Genomic DNA, 21,618 nt, shown 5'->3' on the forward strand with positions numbered 1-21,618 from the left:
GGGTGTGTACTAGGCTAATGGCCCTGGTGCCTTTACAAGCCTAGCTCGTAAACTGCCCTGGCATCATGCCGCCTAACGTTAGTTCCCAGTGCCTCTGTCAAGTAGAGCCACTGGAGTGATCCCTGGGATGAACTTTCTAGTTCCCATCCACTCATCAAGATTTCTCTTGAAGAGGGTCAGTGAGTTGTCCTGCTTGACATGTATGGAAAGTCTATTCAAGAGCATGGGCAGTCTCTGGATTATGAACCTGTCCCTCCAGCATGTTCTGTTGATTCTGGTAATGAGGGTGAGGTCGCTGGAGTGTGTGGTGTGGAGAGACTGGGATTTCTTTAGATGCAGCATTTCTAACAGAGCTGGGTCAGACATGGCTTTGTAAATCAAGCAGAGATCGCCTCTTAGTAGACGATATGAGACAGAGAGCAGCTGGAGTTTTTTGAATCTGTCTGTGTACGACATGTGTTGTTAAGGCCTAGGATCTTCTTCGTTAGGTACTTTTGTGACCTTTCCAGCTGTTGCATGTATCTAGTGAGGTACATGCCAAATGGAGCATTATACTCGATGTTTGGCCTAATGAGGGAAGAGTAGAGATGGATGATGACCTTCTTCTTCTGGGAGACAAAACCCTTCGTAATGAGATGTGCCGCATATAAGGACTTTCTGACCACATTGGCAATGTGGTGGTCGAAGGAGAGGTTGTTGTCAACCTGTGTCCCCAGGGCTCCCATCAATGTGGTAATTAGTGGGAACTGAGTTTTTCCCAAAGGGGATGACTACGCATTTTTGGCATTAATCTTAAGGCCATAGTTTCAACACCAGTCATTGGTCTCAGTGAGGCCTTTCTGTAGGATGTCTTAACATCACTTGGGGAGTTAATAATGGCTCCCAGCTTGCAGTTGTCTGTGAACTTGGTTAACCAGAGTCTCTCCATGTTGGCTTGGACTTCTGAGAAGTAGATGCCAAACAGGGGAGGACCCAGGACTGATCCCTGTGGGACTCCACTCATGACTGGTCGACAGTCTGACTTGGAGTTCACTACTTTCACACTGTGGGTTCTATCTGTGAGCCAATTTGCAACCCACATAGTGATATAAGGGTTGATGCCTAGTTTGGTGAGTTTATCAATAATTCCTGAATGAGGAATGGCATCAAAGGCCTTGGCCAGCTCGAGGTAGGCTGTATGAACTGCCTTGCACTCATCTACAACTCTGGTGATTGACTCAAAGAAGTCAACCAGGTTGAGCAGGCATGATCTTCCTTTCACAAAACCAAATTGCGTGGGATCTAGAGTTTGGCGATTCCCTATATCCTTGTTAATTAGGTCCATGATGATGCGCTCCATAGCCTTATATATCAGACTCGTCAGGCTAATGGGGCAGTAATTCCGAGGGTCTGTAGTTGCTCCCCCTTTATGGAAAGGGATGACTGTAGCAGTGCGCCATTTGGTAGGGACAAAGCCTGAGGTGAGGCTGTGATTAAACAGGGCATACTGATGTGCTGCCAGTTCACTTTGTAGTTCATATAGAACACATCCAGGGATATTGTTGGGTCCCATGGAAGCTGTATATGCAGCTTTAATCTGTGCTGCAGTATTGCTGGGTGCCTGGCATTCATCCGGTATTGTGATTGGTCCTTTAGGGGAGAGAGAGGGTTAAAGTTGGCACTGAATCTGTTGGCTCAGTATATGAGGTACCATTGTGCAGTAACTCAGAGCAAACCTGGGTGTTGCTGTGGAGATTTTTGATATAACTGTAGAAAGCTTTGTGGTTGTTTTTAGTGTCTGCCGCAATTCTGCCTTCATAGCTGGCTTTAGAGGTTTTGATGAGGGATCTCAACGTTTTGTTGAAGCTAATTGGGTTTTTCCAGTTTTGGGACTTACCTTTTTCTGCAACAGTTTCTTCCTTCTGTTGTAGAGTTTATTAATGGCAGAGGACCACCAGATTGGCTTCCTTTTTTTGGAGGAGAGCGTCTTGGTTCTGTTGGGTATGGTTAGTTCCATGCATTTATGTACATGTTCGTACAGTACATTTGTGTATGATTTGGCAGTCATGCATCTATTTTCCATTGATATGGGTGGCATGAAGTTAGCCGTCTCTGTTTTTAGCAGCCCTAAGTCAGCTTTGGAGAAATTTTTCATGGTGGTTACCTTTGTGGGGGTGTGGGTGAGATGTGGATTTCTATGGTGATTACTTTGTGGTCAGATCTAACCAGGGAGGAATTGACTATTGGTGTAGAGCAACAGTTGCCCATGCTAGTAATAACCAGGTCAAGGATGTTGCTTCCTGTAGTAGGAGTAAGAATGAGCTGGTCCAGCGCATTTGAACTGATGAATTCCAGGAAGCGTTGGACCAGTGTATTGGTGCATGAGTAATTTTCCCAGTTGATGGAGGGGTAGTTGAAGTTACCTAGTATGAGAGTGTTGGGTTGGACCCTAATAGTTTCCAGGGTGCTTAGGAACGTGAAGTGCGAGTCTTGTGACATGGCTGGGGACATATAGCAGACTATGACCTGAATTGCTGTCTTACCCAATGTTAGTTGTACCTGAAGTATCTCAGATGCGTTATGCAGAGCTACTAGTTTGGAGGTGTGCATATCATTTATGAATATGGAGACACCACCGCCTTTGGAGCTTTGGTCCATGTTCAAGGGCTGAAAGATGTGGAATGAGTTATAGCCTGGTAGCGCAGGGGTGTTTTCTGCTGCTTTAAACCAGGTTTCCGTTACAGCACAAATGTCGATGTTCTTCATTTTGAGGAGTGCTTCGAGCAAGTGCATCTTGAGATTTAGACTTCTAGCATTGAGCAGCATGAAGCTCAGACTGCATTTATTTATAGCTGTTACAGTGGTAATTTGATCTTTGAAACCTCACCTAAAAAAGGCACAATAGGGGTGGCAAGAGCCTTTGCCAGTATCCGAAAACCCAGGGATAACAGATGCAGGCCATCTCTGGCAAAGTATCGAGGTTTGTCAGTCATGTCATCCCCAAACAGACAAATACTGGATCCCCTTAGAATGACACCAGAAACGTAGCCAATTGTTGAAGTCAATCATTTTCTGCTTGTACTGCGGTATCATTCTGGGCGATGGTAGGATGCTGCTTAGGGCTAGTGTCATAACTGCCTGGGCCACATAATCCTTTTGAAGTGTATATAGACTTGCAAACTACATAGTAAGAAGGACTATAAATCTCTGGATAGGGTTTGAGAGAAGGCAAGTATGGTGATCAGAAAAATGTGTTTGAATGCCTGATCTCAAACAAGGAACATGGTTGCAGCTTGTTGCATAGGCAGCTCTGTCATCAGCTGGCACTTGAATTATATAGCAACATGTTTTAAGCAGTCTTCTGCCAAAGAATACCCATCCTGAGGAGTGTTTCTTAGCTGTTTTTGTAATGATGGTTGTCTAACACCCACAGTCTACCAACATGATGAATATTTTGCATTTCCACTGTTGCACATCTTACCCTGCAGCAGTTGGGAGATATACTTATGTAATTTCTTTAGATTTTATTGTTTGTTGTCATTCTTGTCTAGTTTTTGGTAAGAGAAATGTTAGCATATAATTCCATCAAGATATGAATGAAAACAGGCAAGTTGTTTGATTTATCTTTGTTGTCTCACTTCATAATTTTGTAGCTGTATGTGCATCAGAGATTTGAGAAAAAAAAAACAGAAGGCAACTCTATATAATAATTCATTGGTACTCTCACCATAACCCAATCTACCCACCCACCTTCAACAATGCTGAAATACTCCTTTCCCTCTTAAAAATCAGGGATAATAAAATATGTCTTGTCATTGTTTACATTACCCTAGGCAACAAAAACAACTCAACTTTAGGGGATCTTCTGTCTTGCTATCCACAAATATCAGACAAGAATTCATCATCCTCAGTGATGTAAATATCGATTGGCAGTCTATTTCCACTCCTAATCCTACCGCTGTCATAAGTCTATATGACTTCACACAACTCATCACCTCTCCAAACAAAAACACTCCAATAGATCTCCTATTCTAGACTGGGCCTTCACATTTGACCCAAGTGAAATTATCTCCTCTGGTACTCATCCAAAATTTGTGAGTTTCCATCTGCCAATCTTTCTTAAATAGTTGCCAGCTCACCCTGTAAAGGGCAACCACTGTAACAGTCTGCAACTTACCTCACTTTAACAAAGATACATTCATATAAATACTGAAAACTTGCAACAGGTATCTACTAAAAATTCTCACTCAGTTGCATATTTTAATGACAGCTTTCTTACTGTGTTAAACCAGTTAACTCCAGCCAGCCAGCCACAAAAGTGTCAAATTCAGTTCTGTTTCTTAGCTAACAAAAAGCTACTATGAGAAAAATGTATGCGAGATGGAGACAAAGCTTGGAAAATTTAGCTTTGTATTAATACAGTGACCAATCTCCAGAAGTGCAGAGAGCTCTGTATCCATACCAAAAAAAAAAAAAAACAGATCTGATGCAAAACTTACTGCACCTCAATCCAAGATCATCATCTTCTTTCGGCTGTTCCCGTTGGGGGTCGCCACAGCGGATCATCTGTTTCCATTTCTTCCAGTCCTTTGCATCTTGCTGTGTCACATCAACCACCTGCATGTCCTCTCTCACCGCATCCATAAACCTTATCTTAGGCCTCCCTCTTTTCCTCTTACCTGGTAGCTTCATTCTTAGCATCTTTTTCCCATTATACTCAGCATACCTCCTCAGCACCCCTCGTCAGCACATGTCCAAACCAACGTAATCATGCCTCTCTGGCTTTGTTTCCAAACCTTCCAATCTGGGCTGACCCTGTAATATACTTATTCCTAATCCTGTCCACCCTCGGCACACCCAGTGCAAATCTTAACATCTTTAACTCTGACACATCCAGTGGATGTAAAAAGTGTACACACCCCTGTTAAAATGCCAGGTTTTTGTGATATAAAAAAATGAGACCACAATAACTCATTTCATTTCAAAACTTTTCTCACCTTTAATGTGACCTATAACCTGTACAATTCAATTGAAAAACAAACAGATCTGCTAAAGGGAAAAATATAAAAAATAGAAAATATTCAATAAGCTGGTTGCATAAGTGTGCACACCCTTAAACTAATACTTTGTTGAAGCACCTTTTGATTTAATTACAACATTCAGTCTTCTTGGGTACACACTTGCCATCAATTAGAGAGACTCTGATTAAGCCCAAATGAAGTTCAGCTGTTCCAGTAGGATTTTCCTGACATTTACACAGTTGCCTGCTACAGCAAAAGCCATGGTTCATAGAGAGCTTGCAAAGCATCAAAGGGATCTCATTATTGAAAGGTATCAATCAGGATCAGCATTGGATGTACCATGAAACACAGTGAAGACAGTCATCAAAAAGTGGAAAAAATGTGAGACAGTAGTGAAGTTGCAAAGAACTGAACGTCCCTCCATAATTGATGAAAAGACAAGACAAAAACTGGTCAGGGAGGCTTCCAAGAGACCTAAAGCAACACTGAAGGAGTTGCAGGAATTTCTGTCAAGTACCGGTTGTGTACTACATGTGACAACAATCTCCCATTTTCCCCATATTTCTGGACTATGGGGTAGGGTTGCAAGGTGGAAGCCTTTTCTTACACAAAAAAAAAACATCCAGGCCCAGCTAAAATTTTCAAAAATCTACATCATGTCTCCCAAAAGCATGTGGGAAAATGTGTTATGGTCTGATGAGACCAAGGTTGAACTTTTTGGCCACAATTCCAAAAGGTGCCTTTGGTACAAAAACAACATGTCACATCACCAAAAGATCACTATCCCCACGGCGAAGCATGGTGGTGGCAGTATCATGCTTTGGGGTTGCTTTTTTTGAGCTGGAACTGGGGCTTTACTCAAGGTGGAGGGAATTATGAACAGTTTCAAATACCAGTCACTTTTGGCCCCAAATCTTCAGGCATCTGCTAGAAAGGTGAAGAGGAATTTCACCTTTCAACATGACAATGACCCCAAGCACACATCCAAATCAACAAAAGAATGGCTTCACCAGAAGAAAATTAAAGTTTTGGAAGGGTCCAGCAAGGGTCCAGACCTAAATCCAATAGAAAATCTGTGGGGTGACCTGAAGAGGGCTGTGCACAAGAGATGTTCTCGCAATCTGACAGATTTGGAGTGCTTTTGCAAGGAAGAGTGGGCAAATATTGCCAAGTCAAGATGTGCCATGCTGATAGACTCCTACCCAAGAAGACTGAATGCTGTAATTAAATCAAAAGATGCTTCAACAAAGTATTAGTTTAAGGGTGTGCACACTTATGCAACCAGGTTATTGTACATTTTTTATTTTTTATATTTTTTCCCCTAACAGATGTGTTTGTTTTTCAATTGAATTGTACATATTATAGGTCACATTAAAGGTGGGAAAAGTTTTGAAATGATTTCTTGTGGCCTCATTTTTTTATAGCACAAAACCCTGGCATTTTAACAGGGGTGTGTACACTTTTTATATCCAATGTACATACTCTAAGAACCCCAAACAGTTTTGGTCCTCCATTAACAATTTGTTAAATCAGGGTTGCCCATTTCAACCTACCCCCTACTACCACTAACTATACCAAGCTTATTTCTGACTATCTTCGCTCACACTTTATTTATTCAGTCACCTCTTTCATAAACAACCATCTGCCTACCCCCTCACTATCCCAAAAGAAATATCCTGTAAAGACCCCGTCTTCACATCAACCCAGTTCAGTCTCCATCATCAGAAAACTACTTCATAAGCTAAAACTCACTACATTCACTGCTATTATCTTCCCTCAAAATACATTAGCATGGCTGCTGACCCTTTAGCATACCTTGTCTCTATCTTCATAATTGGATCTGTCCAAGAAAACTGTGTACCCATTATCTGGAATCTGGAAAAAGTGACAAATTAATCCCGTACACAAAAGAGAAGACTCCGATGAATTTTGTTAATTATCACACTCTAGACATTACAAGCCGCTGTGGTGCAGCAGTAGCGTTGTTGCCTTAGAGAAAGAGGTTCTCCTGTTCGATTCTCAGCTGGAGTGCCATCTGTGCAGAGTCTGCATGTCTTCCCCGCGGTTGAGTGGTGTAAGACAGACAAGTGTGAATGGGCGTGCCTTCGTTGAAGGTTGGGCTGGCAACTCGGCACCATAAAAATCTACTGCCAATCATTAGCGGACCAGAGTTCCGCTGTGGCGATCCCTAACCGGGAAAAGCCGAAAAGACAAACAAACCACACTCTAGACATTCTTTCTCCTTTATCAAAAATCCTTAAGTGTATACAGTCTTAACTTCTCAAACATGTAATCAATAATCTCCTCAGTTATGCCTAGCATGGCTTCAGATCACACCACAGCTGTCCTTAATTTCAACCATTATACCAGCCTTCACAATGACTCTGGAAACCTTGTTTCCTCTGTAGTTCTTGATTCATCTAAGGCGTTTGACACTGTATCCCAACAGGTTCTTTTCCATGCACTGTCCTTGCTAGGCAGTGAGAGCCCCTCCCTCTTCTAGTTCCATAACTACCTTTTTAACAGGCTACAGGCAGTAAAATGGCAGAAGGAAAAATCACCATTCTTACCTTAGTCGGAGTGCTACAAAGCTTGGTCTTGCAACACATACTGTGTAACATTTTTATTAATGGCCTGTACACTGCTACTAATTACGCAACTGTATGCATTGATAACCACAGCTAAGTCCCTGCAAGAACTTCAGGAAAAGACCCGAAAACCTTTTTTTCATCTATAGAAAAATAGCTCAGCAATTATTACCTCCTGCTGACCGTTAAGAAAACCAAGCTATTACTTTTCACACCACAATATATGTCCTATACAAAATGTAACTTCTCTTTAAAAAAATATTCAGTTTTTATCAACAATCACAATATAACAAAATAAAATATATTATTAAAACATAACAAATAGAAACTATTTGCAGTCATCCATATCAAGGTTATGTTAAGAATTAATACAAATGTCATTAGTATTTGTTAAATTAATCACTCTTTTTTTTTTGAATGCAGTATACTAATGTGTAATTTTAGGTGTTCTCTTAATGGTTAACAATTCTTTCTTGCATATACTTTTTATTAAATTTATAAATTCAAAGAATAGTATGATATTTTTACATTTCCAATTTAAAGTAATAACTTTTCTTGCAGTCGACAAAATTGACCAAAAATGAGGCACTTATGTTTTGGAATAACTTCTGGAATTGGAGCATTAAACAATATTAATGGGCTCATTAATATACATTTATCTGACCACATTGATTGTGAAAAAAATTTAAACTCTTTCCAAAACAGAGATGTTATTTTACATTCTAGTATCATATGCAGCTAGTCTGCTTCTATATTATTCTCACATCTCCAACATTTAACATTTTGTTTATTACTGCATCCTTATGGGGAGTTATAAAAGATCTGTGCATATATTTCCAAGTAAGTAACTTTTAGTATAGTGAAGATGTTTTGTTTATTGATTTAAGTAATGTTTTATTTGCCTCAGAAAACTCTGTATTAACTCTTGTAGAGTAATCCCCAAATTGTACTTCTATAAAGGAACAATCCATTCTTAATATTCTGTATATTTTTAATATGTATGACCTATCCTTACCTGTAGTAGTATTGATGTTAAATAAAAATGCTAACATTTGTTGTGACATTTTTGCAAGTGAGTCTAAGGACACTTTTAATTTATCATTTACAAAATCCTTACAACTTTGCAGACTCAGACGGTTACTCTGTTATAAATTTTGTCTGGCTAATAAATACTCATCTGAATGTGTTTTATTACCATTTATAAACTGATACCAAAATAGTAAACTACTATCTTTAAAATCAAGCATTCTTTTAGATTATGAGTTGTTAAACATTCAATAGTGAATCCTGTGGGGAAATAAGAATGCAAGATCTTTTATTTTATAATTATTATTTAGATACCTTCTAAATGCTGATAAAATATAATTAATCAGTGGGATAGAGAAGCATTTATTTTCACTACTCAGACAATAGTCTTTTAATATCCAATAGAATTTATTGTTAACAATTTGTACATGCAGATAATCACTAATGCGTTATCAGTGAACAATATTTTTCTTGAATTAATTTCCACTTAGAATCTTATGAATTATTTAACTATTGAGCTATAGTTTGAATACTTGCTGCTTTTAAGTACAACTGAAAATTAGGGAAGCTAATACCACCATTTTCCCAGCTTTTCATATTCCATTCTAATGAAATCCTTGTTTATTAGGGAAGAATAAAAATTTAAGTGACAGAATTTATTTAAAAAAAACTCTTATTTGGGGATATGATTAAAGACTGAATATAAAACATTTTTGGAAATATTATCATTTATATTAGCATAAGCCTGTCTGCCATAGTAAAGAATAGCTTATACCAACTAGATATTAGTTGTGCAACCTTATTAGTTATACCTGTACAGTTAACTAATATTAGTTATTTGCTACTTGAAGTTATAGTAACTCCCATATATTTAATTTGATTATTATGCCATTAAAATTGCTATACCGTTTTAGGCCTGATTATAGATATTTGTTAATTAACAAGATATTGGTTTTGTTATGATTGAATTTCGATCTAAAAATATTTTCAAAATATTCCATGGCTTTGATTATAAGTTTCAATGATGAAGCAATATTACCAATAGTTATATATCATCTGAAAATAATTGTATTTTAGAGGAGTAATTCTTATCGACTGAAAAATCTTTTACATTTTTATTTGATCTGATGTGATTTGCAAATGATTCAGTACATAAAGCAAATAAGAGTGGAGAAAGTGGACATCCTTGTTTTGCTTCTTTTAAAATTCTAAAAGATTTAGATAGGAAAGAACCTATTTTGTTAAATGCAGATGCATTATTCCATAACATATTGATTAAGTTTATAAATTATACAGAAAAAATATATTCTTCAAGGACTTTAACCAAATAATTCCAGTTTACAGAATCAAACACTTTGTCCAAATCTAAACTTATAACTGAAAATTCTTTTTTTTCTTTTTGTTAGCAAAATCTATTAAGGTGTTACGCCTATTAATGTTATATACTCTCTTGTTTAATATAAAGCCTGTTTGATCATTGTTAATAATTTTGTCCAAAATATTTAGTCTCTTTGGTAATATTGACATATTTTATAATCTGTGTTTAGAAGTGAAATAGGATGATACAACTTAGGGTCTTTATCTTTAGTATTGGTGAAACAAGCAAAAATCTCCAAGATGAAGATACATTGGTGAAACAAAAATCTCCAAGATGGGGTTATGTTTGATGTATATTTAACATCATTAAATACTTTCACCAAAATATTTAATATATTTTGTGGCAACAGTTTGTATAGTTCGGGGATTACTCCATCCAAATGTGGAGCTTTATTTATTTTAAGATTTTTAATTTTATCTTTATTTTTTTCTTAAGTGATAAAGGTTTATCAGTACTATTTCTTTGTTGTTAGTTATCTTATTGATAATGTTTTCTTTCAGAAATATTGCAAGAGTACTGCCATTTATCATATTACTATTATTATTCGTTTGTCATGATCCCTAAAACATTCTAATATATCCGGTAAAGCAGCAACTATTTTATTTTACTCCACATTTATATGATATATCCTTGATATGATTTGATTTTTTATTTTCTTCAATCTAATGGCTAATCTCTGTAAACTTTTAGAATTTACTGAATAAGATTGTAATTGTATTTTTTCTAGATTTAGAGCAGTCTTATGACTAAGAATATCCACATATTTTTGATTGTTTTAATTCTAAATTTATTAGTTTAATCATTTGCTTTAGTTTTTGACCTTAAAGTATATATCTTAGTTTGTTACTGTTTTAATTCTCTATCCTGTTTTCTTGTTTTGCATGCATACCAGTTTTTAATTTTACCATTTAAATATGCTTTCAGAGAATGAGCAAAGAATGATCTTGGTGACTTCTCAAGTATTGTTAGACTCTAAGAAGGTCTTAATTTCATTACTAAACCAGTCTTTAAAACTCCTTTTTTATTATGTATGCAGGAAGTCTGTTACATATTATTGGATTATTAGACTTCAATGTGAGATTAAAAATGATTATGTTGTGCTTAGTCAGTAGACAGGAAATAATAATTATAGGTTCATCTGCCTGAAGGCATTTATAAGCCTAGCCAGAATGTGCTGGCTTTCGCCGCCCCCTTAGATTAGTTCCCTGTGCCTCTGTCCAGCAGAGCCACTGAAGCATGGGAAGTCTCTGGGACAGGAATCTATCCCTCCAGCACAGGAGGGGTCCTAGGACTGAGCCCTGCGTAATGCCACTTGTAACTGGTTTAGAGTCAGACCTAGCTCCTGCAACTCTCACCATGTGGGTTCTGTCCATGAGCCATTTGGCAACCCATCTTGTGATATAGGGGTTTATGTTCAGGCTGATGAGCTTGTCTATAATACCAGAGTGGGGAATGGTGTCAAAGGCCTTTGCAAGGTCTAGGTAGGCTGTGTGTACCACCTTTCTCTCGTCTATAGCCTTGGTAACTGTCTCAAAAAAGTCCACCAGATTTAGGAGGCATGATCTGCCCTTAACAAAGCTGAACTGGGTAGGGTCCAGTGTTTGGAGGTTCCCAATGTCTCTGTTAATGAGTTCCATGATGATGCGCTCCATAGCCTTGCAGACTAAGCTAGTCAGGCTTATAGGGCAATAGTTCCTGGGGTCTGTTGTGGCTCCACCTTTGTGGAGCGGAATAACCATTGCTGTATGCCACTCTATGGGTACGTAGTCTGTGGAGAGGCTGAGTTTGAACAGTGTGTTTAGGTGAGGGGTTAGTTCATCTTTGAGCTCGTGGAGGATGCAGCCTGGGACACCGTCCAGTCCCATTGATGCTGTGTTTTTGGCTTTGCAGAGGGCTGTTTTAACCTGAGTGTCTGTGATTTCAGGGGCTCTACATTTTTTGTATGGTTATAGGCCCTTTTGGGGGTGAGAGGGGGGTGAAGTTTGAACTGATCCTGTCTGACAGGATGTTTGCAATATTAGTCGGTTCAGTATATTTTGTGCCATTCTGCACTAACTCCGAGCAGATCTGAGCATTTCCACTTAGATTCTTGACATATCTAAAGAATGCCTTGTGGTTCTCTTTGGAGTCCTTGGCAATTTTTCTTTCGATGCTAGCCTTTGAATGATTTTATGAGGGATCGTAATTTCTTGCTGATACTGATCAGGGATGTCTTCCCTTCTTAGGATTTTGCTCTTTTCTGTACTAGTTTCCTCCTCCTGTTGTATAGCTTGTTTATGGCAGGGGTCCACCAGACTGGTTTCCTTTTCTTGGGGGAGTGAGTCTTGGTTTTGCTTGGGATAGCACGATCTATACATTCTTGTAGGTGACCGTAGAATGCATTAGTAAAGGATTTTGCAGCTTGGACAAGCGTTATCTTTAAACATGGGGGCTTTGAAACTTTCCACCTTGGTCTTAAGTACCGTGAAGTTTGCTTTTGAAATGTTTTTCATGGTGGTTTCCTTGACAAGGGGTGGGGGCAGAATGTGGATATCCAGAGTGATTTGTTTATGGTCAGATCTAACCAGTGAGGGGTTGACCTCCAGTGTAGAACACTGGTCGCCCATGTTGGTAATGACCAGGTCCAATATGTTGTTACCTCTGGTGGGAGCGTTGACCAGTTGATCCAGGGCGTTTGAGTTTATAAATTCTAGGAAATATTGGGCAAGGGAGTTAATACTTGAGTAGTTTTCCCAGTTAATGTTTGGGTAATTGAAATCACCCAATATTAGGTTGTTTGGTAGGAACTTTATGTTTCCCAGTGTTTCCAGAAATGCGGAATGGGGGTCCTGGGACATGGTGGGTGATCTGTAGCAAGCTACAGTTTGAATTGCAGTTTTGCTTGTTGTTAGTTGCACGTGGATGATCTCTGAAGCATCGTGCTGTGCCACTAACCTGGAGGAGTGGGTATCCTTGATGAATACGGATACGCCCCTGCCTTTTGTATTTTGGTCCGGGTTTTGTGGCCGAAATGTATGGTATGAGTTGTAACCTGGTAGTGCTGGGGTGCTCCCTGGAGCCTTAAACCAGGTTTCTGTTACTGCACATATATTGATTTTCGGGTCTACTTCATGTTGTCTTAAGCTGACAATATTGAGTCTGATATTGAAAGCACAACAATATCGAAAGTGAAGAACGTTGTGCAAGTAAACGGAAATCTCTGTAAGGTGAGATTTACATTTACCTCAGTGTAGTGTGGTCTCGGAGTTGGTATATTTAAGTAGGGGGAGTGCACGGGGCTTGACCCCTGCCCACGCCATTTAGTTTTTTTTTTAAATTTTTTTTTACGTTATTCGCTGTTTTACTTAATCAGTCAATAAAGTTTGACCTTTATTGATTCGATTAAGTAAACTTTTGATAACGTGATATAGACGCTGATTTTCTCCATACTGAGGAGTGCCTCGACTGGGTGCATTTTGAGGTTTAGACTTCTGGCATTGAGCTGCATTACCCTCAGTTTTTTGTTACTTGTGCTATTTACGGCGGTAGGTTTGTTTTTACAGCCTTGCCTAAAAAGGCACTATGGGGGTGGCAAGAGCCTTGGCCAGTATTCGAAAGCCAAAGGGTGACAAGTGTAAGCCGTCTCCAGCAAATCAGCGTGGCTTGTCGAGCATGTCATCTCAGGCGGACAGACACTGGATCCACTTTGAATGACACTAGAAACTTAGTCAGTTGTTGAAATTGATCAGTTTTTCTTTATACTGTGATATAATTCTTGGTGAGGGCAGGATGCTACTGGGCTACGTGATCAGAGAGCTCTTCCATGTCTCATTTCATGCAGTCCAGGGAGGTACGGCTCAGGTCATTCACACCAACATGGACAATGACAGAGCCGTATTTGTACTTGTTCTGGAGTGACCTGAGTGCTTGTGTTATGTGGTGGATCCTGGCACCCAACAGGCAGCTAACAGTAACCTTCTCCTTGTTCAGTCTAGTGAGTGGGACGTCTGTGCCTGACTATAGAGTCACCTATTACTAGTGTGTTGGGTATGTTATTTTGCCTTAAGGGCTGTGATTGCATGGCACACTGGTTTTGTGAGGTATGTGTTTCATGGTTTGTGTTGGGGGTGGAGGTTGCTTGGATGTCTGCTTTGGAGGTCTCTGTTGCTTTTGCAGATTTTTATTTAGAGCCTCTGAGTATGTTTTCATGTATTTATGTGTGTTTTTGCCTGGGATGGTTTAATGGGTCTATGTGAGACTGGTGGTGTGATGCAAGTATTTCCCTTCTCCTCTTGACTGTCTGATCCAATCTTGGGTTGAGAGAGCTTCGCCTCCAGTTTGGCTGTATAATTGCATCCCTTGCATGTATTAGTGTTTGGGTGGTAGGAGGAGAGGGTTGTCTGTGTACATGAGGGAGTTGTAACATTGCCTCAAAATGCCTAGATTCACCAGTTGGACTGGAGAGTACACCTGAAACTGCCCTTTGGACATGCCTGGATAGGTACAGTGAACTGTTTTACTGATTGGCTGGTAAGGTCGAATAGAGAGCCTTGTCTTTCTGTACAGTATAGGGGGGTCTAGTGCTAGCATTTATAAGTGCTTGCTATGAGTTTTGAGCAAGTGCTGGGCTGAGAAATGAATGGTTTGAGTGCTTAAGTTGAAAGTTTGTCTAGTTCCAAGGGAAAAATTGAAGAGTACACTTTGTGGAGCTGGGAATAGTTATACACTAGCTAACCAGCGCTGCCTGGCGCGCAAAACTGGGCAAATGCGTTTTTTATAGCAGGGAAATGAAAGAGGTAGAAATTAGCCCAAAATGGCCAATAAACTACTAATTTCAGGGCTGATACCACTTTTCCAGGGACAGATAGGCTGCTCAAAGCTCCACACTCTCACAGGTGAACAGAGAAACTTCCTTCTATCCAAGTAAGGTATGGGCAAACACAGAGACTTGCAGCACAGCCCTGAATTCAGCACTAACCTTAAAACGGGACTATACTAGCTTAGAAAGGCGAGAAACAAGTTGTTGTATATTTCGGCTTTTCCCGGTTAGGGGTCGCCACAGCGGAACTCCTGTCCGCTAGTGATTGGCAGTTGATTTTTACATACCGAGTTGCCAGCCCTGATGCACAACCTTCAACGAAGGAACACCCATTCACGCATGTCTCCACGCAGAAGACGCTCTAGCTGAGAGTCGAACCGGACAGCGTCTTACTGTGTATATTTTTTTTTTCAGAAAATAATGCAGATACAATGAAAAAACACTTCAAATGCACAGAAAATGATACTTATTGTTATATATCTCAGATCAGAGTTGTTGTCAATGCCCCTAGTAATAAAGTAGGAAGAAACACAAATACAGTAAAAGCAGATGAATAAAGTGCATTTATATATATATATATATATATATATATATATATATAAAACAATAGAAAATGAACAAACTGATTTAAACAAGTTACCCAATTAATCAGAAAAAAGCTCAAAACTGAGCCCTGTTCCAGCAGTCTTCAATCAGACAAGTTCTAACTGCACACTCCTGCCACTAGGGTCAGGGGAACCTTCTCCAAAAAAAGATGGCCTGGATCAGTGCTCAAGTTATACAAACAAAGCTAGATTCAGCAGGCCTGAATCTGGTCTATGCAACAAGGTGCACCAGTTTCAGAAAGAAACAGTTCAAATAAGCAGGCACAATAAGCCTGTGACCAGAAATTCCCAACCAATCACATCTTCACTGTTATTAGAGTATAAAGTCATTTGTGACAAAAACCTTGTCTGTATCGGTTTGAGTGCCAAATTTGAAAGAGTAGTGTGTATAATTATGAATCTTAAATCATAGATGTTTCTCAAGTTCATTATACTAATGAAGTGACTAAGGTGCTTTTCTGCTGATGATAAGCTAAGTGGTGTCATTCACCTGCTGTAATTACTTCACTGTTCATATAAGGAGCTGTAGTATCTCAATACTTTTTTTTTACAGACTTTTGCCCCAATTCAATGGATCCAGTAAGAGTTAACTAATGTATATATTTTTATTTTCAGTGTCTGTTACCACCAAACTTATCCCATTCTTATCTGAGTAGAAATCAATCACTTTTGTGATATTCACTGAATTTTTCCATAATATAAGTGTGCCTCTCCATTTTGTTCTAAAGTGAGACCCAACTATGATAGAATAATCTTTTAAGAACATTTTGTCTTCATCTTTGGATAGCAAGTGTGTTTCTTGCAAAAAGACAATATCAGTCTTATGAACTTTCATGTATTTTAAAGAATACTTATTTTTACTGGGCTATTTAAACCAGTATGGCTCAGTGACATACATTTATAACCTGCAATCTACACTAGATAAATTGTTATATATTAGTATGACTTTAGATATAAAGCAGGTAAGAATATTTACATTTATAACATACCTTGACATGGAGAAGAACCTAATGACTAAAACTAAATAAAACTACCCTGCATCATGCATCATGAAATAACACATTCCCAGTTTGATGATGTAATCATACAAACTCCTCTTTACCCTTGCCTTAAACTGTCTAGCCTAATCTTATTGCTACTACTTCTAAATTAATGCTAACATCAATTTAACATTATATATTCAAACTCACTTATTTTCAGTTAGTCCAAACATATTAATTTCTGTATGTGTGTCTGCTATAGCTTAATGTGCTGGAAGCTGCAACATTACTATTGTATATAGCATTAATAGTAGTCTTTATTTACAGAAACCAACTGTGCAAATAATGTATTATTATTAAATCCCCTCTCATAACATCTTTTATACATATAAATGAATTATACAATACCTTTAGAATCTCTGGTACCACTAGCAAGAAACATACAGGCTTATTTCCTTTGCGTTGCTATATTGTCAAAACCTCTTTTTAGATAATCATACAGTTTTAGGCTTATATTAATCCTAATATATTAGTTTCCGATCCTGAATTACCACTTGTGAGCAATAGTCTTTTTGACATCACAAAATCATGATGTCAGAACCCCATCTTGTCTAATGGTACTATTTTCCAGTTTTATTCCTTTGGGCTATGTATTTGTTACAATACCTGCAACCAAAATCATGGGAAACTTAACATTATTATGATATAAAACCATAATGTGATAACCTCAGCCTATAATATAAGGATATTACACTGAGTGCATTGCATCATGTTCTTGTTATATCCTGACCTTTGATACTATCAACACGAAGTGAAACAAAGATGAAACAGTAAAGTACTAATGAATCAGACCACAACATACCTAAATAACCATAAATCTAACTATGCTTGAACTAAATTTAAAGTGTATCTATTGTCATCTATACATATAAGACATAATTGGACACCAAGGGAATATTTGTTATACATTTCAGATATGCCCAATCTACTGTTTATTATTCTCTGTATTATAGAAAGTCATAAATGTGTGTGTGCGCACACACACACACACAAATACCTATTTGTGCACATAAGATAAACACAAACATCCACTTTAAGTAAATAGAATATCAACATGAATGAAAAGGAATTATACATTTAACTCTTTTATGTTAAGAAATATAAACAAAACTTGCATATATAGCCTTATATTCTTATATCAAGTACATGACTGTATCAGCCTACCAATATGCCTACTTCAGTGTTATTTTTATTCTCTATTATTATGTATAAGTATTACATAGAAATCAATATTTAAAAACTGCGTTTTCTGCATTCCATAAACACAAATATAAGTATATAATAGTATGTTATTGTCCATTATATAACTTGCGTAACAGTGTATAGTTTCAGCAACGACCACAGAAAAGAATACCAGTGAGAAACAGCTCAACTTTCATATATTTAATACAAAAAAATATATTTTACTTCTCTTAGCGCCTCGGCCAACAGCCTTTACAGAGTAGAAAAACAAAAAGCACATTTGAAGTAATATATATAGTAAAAAGACCAATTAATACATATAAGCAATCAATTAATTATTCAATTATAAACTATCTTTTAACCTTTTAAAGTTACACTAATCATATAAAACTGTGCCAGTTACATTCCTTATTTAGTCCATAAGGACTTAAAGTATTATATTTCATAATCAGCAAAGACTCCTTTTGTCTTAACACATTTTTTTGAAGAGTGACATTATTAAAATGTAATGGTACATGTTCTAAAATAAAAACTTTCATACATTCTAAACTACCATCATGTTCATTATTAAAATGTTCTGCAATGGGGCTGTTCATCTTTTTATTTCTCACATCTCTCACATGTTCCTTTATTCTCTGAGATAAAGTGCGTTTGGTTTCACCAATATAATATTTCTTACATGAGCAGAAAATAACATAAATAACCCCTGTACTAAGACAGGAGTATGTTGCTCTGTTTGTAAATTTTTTTTCCATTAATTTCTCTTATTTCCTTATTTATAAAGGGACATATAGAACATTTATTACATGAAAAAGTGCCTAATTCATTAATATTAATTAATATAGGGTTTTGCTTTTCCTTATACACACTGTGAACCAGAAAATCTTGTATATTTCTACCTCTCTTATATGATATCATAAGTTCTACATTCTTCAGTGAAATAATTTCTTTTTTAACAAAATCCCAGTATTGTTTTATTATATTATTAATCATAGGAGAAAAGTTGGTATATTTAGTTACAAAAAATAATTTATCTCCATTCTGTACTTTATTATTATGCTGCCCTATATTATATTTATTTTTAAATTTTTTATCACCAAATACTTCATTATAACTATTCATAACATTTGATTTGTTATAGCCTCTATCAATAAACAAATTAGCTGCTCTCAAAGCTTCATTAGCTGCTAAAGAGGCATCACTACTTAATCTTTTTATTCTGATGAATTCTCCATAGGGAATGGCTTTTAATGTGTGTATCGGATGACAACTAGTACCACACATTTTCCAATTCATCTCATTAAATTTTCTGTGTATATTTGTAATAATTTTGTTACCATTACATCCAGTTAACGAAATATCCAAAAAATTAATTTTATCACCTATACAGGTATCATCAAATTTGATACCAAATTCATTACTATTTAAATCATTAATAAATGTAGTAGATGAATCATACCCCCCCTTACATATAAAAATTAGATCATCAATAAATCTATAGTACCCAATGACATGTTTCCTAAAAAAAGAATGATTATATATGTACTTGTTTTCAAAAAGGCCCATAAGTAAATTGGCATAAGCTGGGGCAAACGCAGCCCCCATCGCTGTTCCTTTAAGTTGTCGATATAAGATGCCATTAAATTCAAAAATATTATGGGTCAAACAGAACTCTATTAGTTCCACCATAAAATGTGTTTTAGGGTTATCACCCATAAATGTTACTATAGCTTCTAAACCGAATTTGTGTATTATACTCGTATATAGGCTTACAACATCTGTAGTAATAAAATACATATTTTCTAGCCATCTAATATTTTTAATTTTATTCAGAAAATCAAAAGAATCCTGAATATATGAAGGCAACTTTACAACTTCTTTTAAGAGATGTTCATGTAGTAAGCCACACAAGTTATATGTAAAAAAATCAAAGGCAGACACAATTGGTCGACCCGGAGGTCTTTCCAAATTTTTATGTACCTTAGGTAGGCAAAAAAATTTTGCCACCTTACTATTTTTAACTATAATTTTATTATCCACATCTGATTTAGTGAAGTAATGTAATCTGACACCTTTATACAATAAAGTTTTAAAGTCCTGTTCCGCTTTAAATAAGAAAACATTGTCAGTCACTGAATAAGTATCTTTTTTACTCAAGTGTTTCATACACATTTCATAATAATCACTGTTATTAAGAACCACCAATTTCCCACCCTTGTCTGATGGTTTGAAAACAATATTATCATTCTTACTTAGTTGCTGTAATTTATACCATTGGTCTTTAGTTAAATTAAAACATTGTTTTTTACATAAAAAATCTTGTAATTCTTTATCTAGTAAAGTGTTAAGAAAAGTATCTAGTCTCTGAATATTTACATTCTTGCAAGGAGGCACAAAAAGATTATTAGTTTTTAAACTGCTAGTATTAAACAAGCTATAGGCATTATTGTAATCTGCATTATCCGAGGTACAAGAATAAAAAGAATTATCACTGTCATCGTCACTACTATTCCATACCATAAAGTTATCAGACACACATTCTACATTCATACTTTCCGTTTTGCAAAAAAAGAAATCCCTCAAATTCATTTTACGGTATAAATTAAACAATTCTATTTTAAGCTCATGTTTACGTGGAATGCATGTTGGTATGAACTTCAGTCCCTTCATAAGGACTGATAGCTCTATTTCATCAAAACAATAATTAGATAAATTAATTATATACTCATTAGAAAAAGTCACTGAGCATTGTTTATGCCCATCTACCTTTTTTAAAGTGTCTATCGCCCGGGTCTCTTTGGCGTTCCGAATTCTGCCACTCTCTCTTCCTAGGATTATTGTATTGCCCCCGTTGTTCTGCATAGGTCTTCCGAAAGGACTCAGAGTTAGCTGCTCTTGGTAAGTCAGGAAATTCTTCTATTTCTCTCTCGTCTTCTTCAAAAGATGAGGCACCACTTTCTCCTGAAGCAAAGCTCTTATTTTTGTACTGCTCCGAAACCGGATTTCCTTTCTGAAAAGTGACGTTTTTTCTTCTGGGTCTTGAATTAGTAAAGAGTACAAACGCCCTCTTGTGGTCATAGTCACGAATGTCTCTATTAAGCTTATATTTTTTTCGATCAATGAGTTCTTTCTCATAATTAGTTAATTTATTATTGATATCAATCAAGAAATTTTCCAGTGTGGAATTGGAAGTTAAATTAACTATTTGTTCACAAGTAGATTTTGTTTCAGTGATTAACTTCTCTCTTTTGATATGATCTCGTTCTAGCAAGATAGAGACCCATTCTAGACTGCAGCGATGAGCTGCTGCAATCCACCTTTCATGAAATTTCACTTCGGTTTCATCTTTCAGGTCAAAAGGGGAGGAAGGTTTTTTAATAGACCTCAGCCCACGTGGAGTTATTTCTAATTCACAGTATCTCTCTAGACTTCCGATGTTATAGAAAACAGCAGTCTCTTTAAATATTAGTTGTTCCAATTTAGAGCACAATTCCTGTGCATCAGGATTACCTGAAAATTCAGATTTCTTACCCACCATAGCAAACGGATTCAATGAACTTCTTTTGCGTGAGTCTTCCCATTTCTTCATAATGCCTCCACCAGCATTATTAGGTGCATTAGAAGTATCAGCACCTATGTTTTTGTTACCATTAAAATGAATGTCCCCACTATTAACTATAGTGGTATTGGTAGTAGTTATTCGTTGACTCGATTCACCATTGCGATTAGACATTTCCATGCCTGATTCTCTAAAAATCCTTGGAAAGGAGCACAGAGACTCACTGGTCATATTATTTCTCAACAACACCACGTACTCAAATAAATATTGCAGCAACGACCACAGAAAAGAATACCAGTGAGAAACAGCTCAACTTTCATATATTTAATACAAAAAAATATATTTTACTTCTCTTAGCGCCTCGGCCAACAGCCTTTACAGAGTAGAAAAACAAAAAGCACATTTGAAGTAATATATATAGTAAAAAGACCAATTAATACAT

General features: G+C 37.0%; 1 protein-coding gene across 3 annotated transcripts in view; it reads left to right on the forward strand.

Moving 5' to 3' along the window:
• RPAP1 (RNA polymerase II associated protein 1) overlaps positions 1-21,618 on the forward strand; it is a 2,926,740-nt gene that overhangs the window by 1,273,442 nt on the left and 1,631,680 nt on the right. The window lies entirely within an intron of this gene.

The sequence above is a fragment of the Protopterus annectens genome, chromosome 6.part0, assembly GCF_019279795.1.
Source record: "Protopterus annectens isolate FY-2018-M chromosome 6.part0, PAN1.0, whole genome shotgun sequence".
In the NCBI taxonomy this organism is placed as follows: domain Eukaryota; kingdom Metazoa; phylum Chordata; order Ceratodontiformes; family Protopteridae; genus Protopterus; species Protopterus annectens.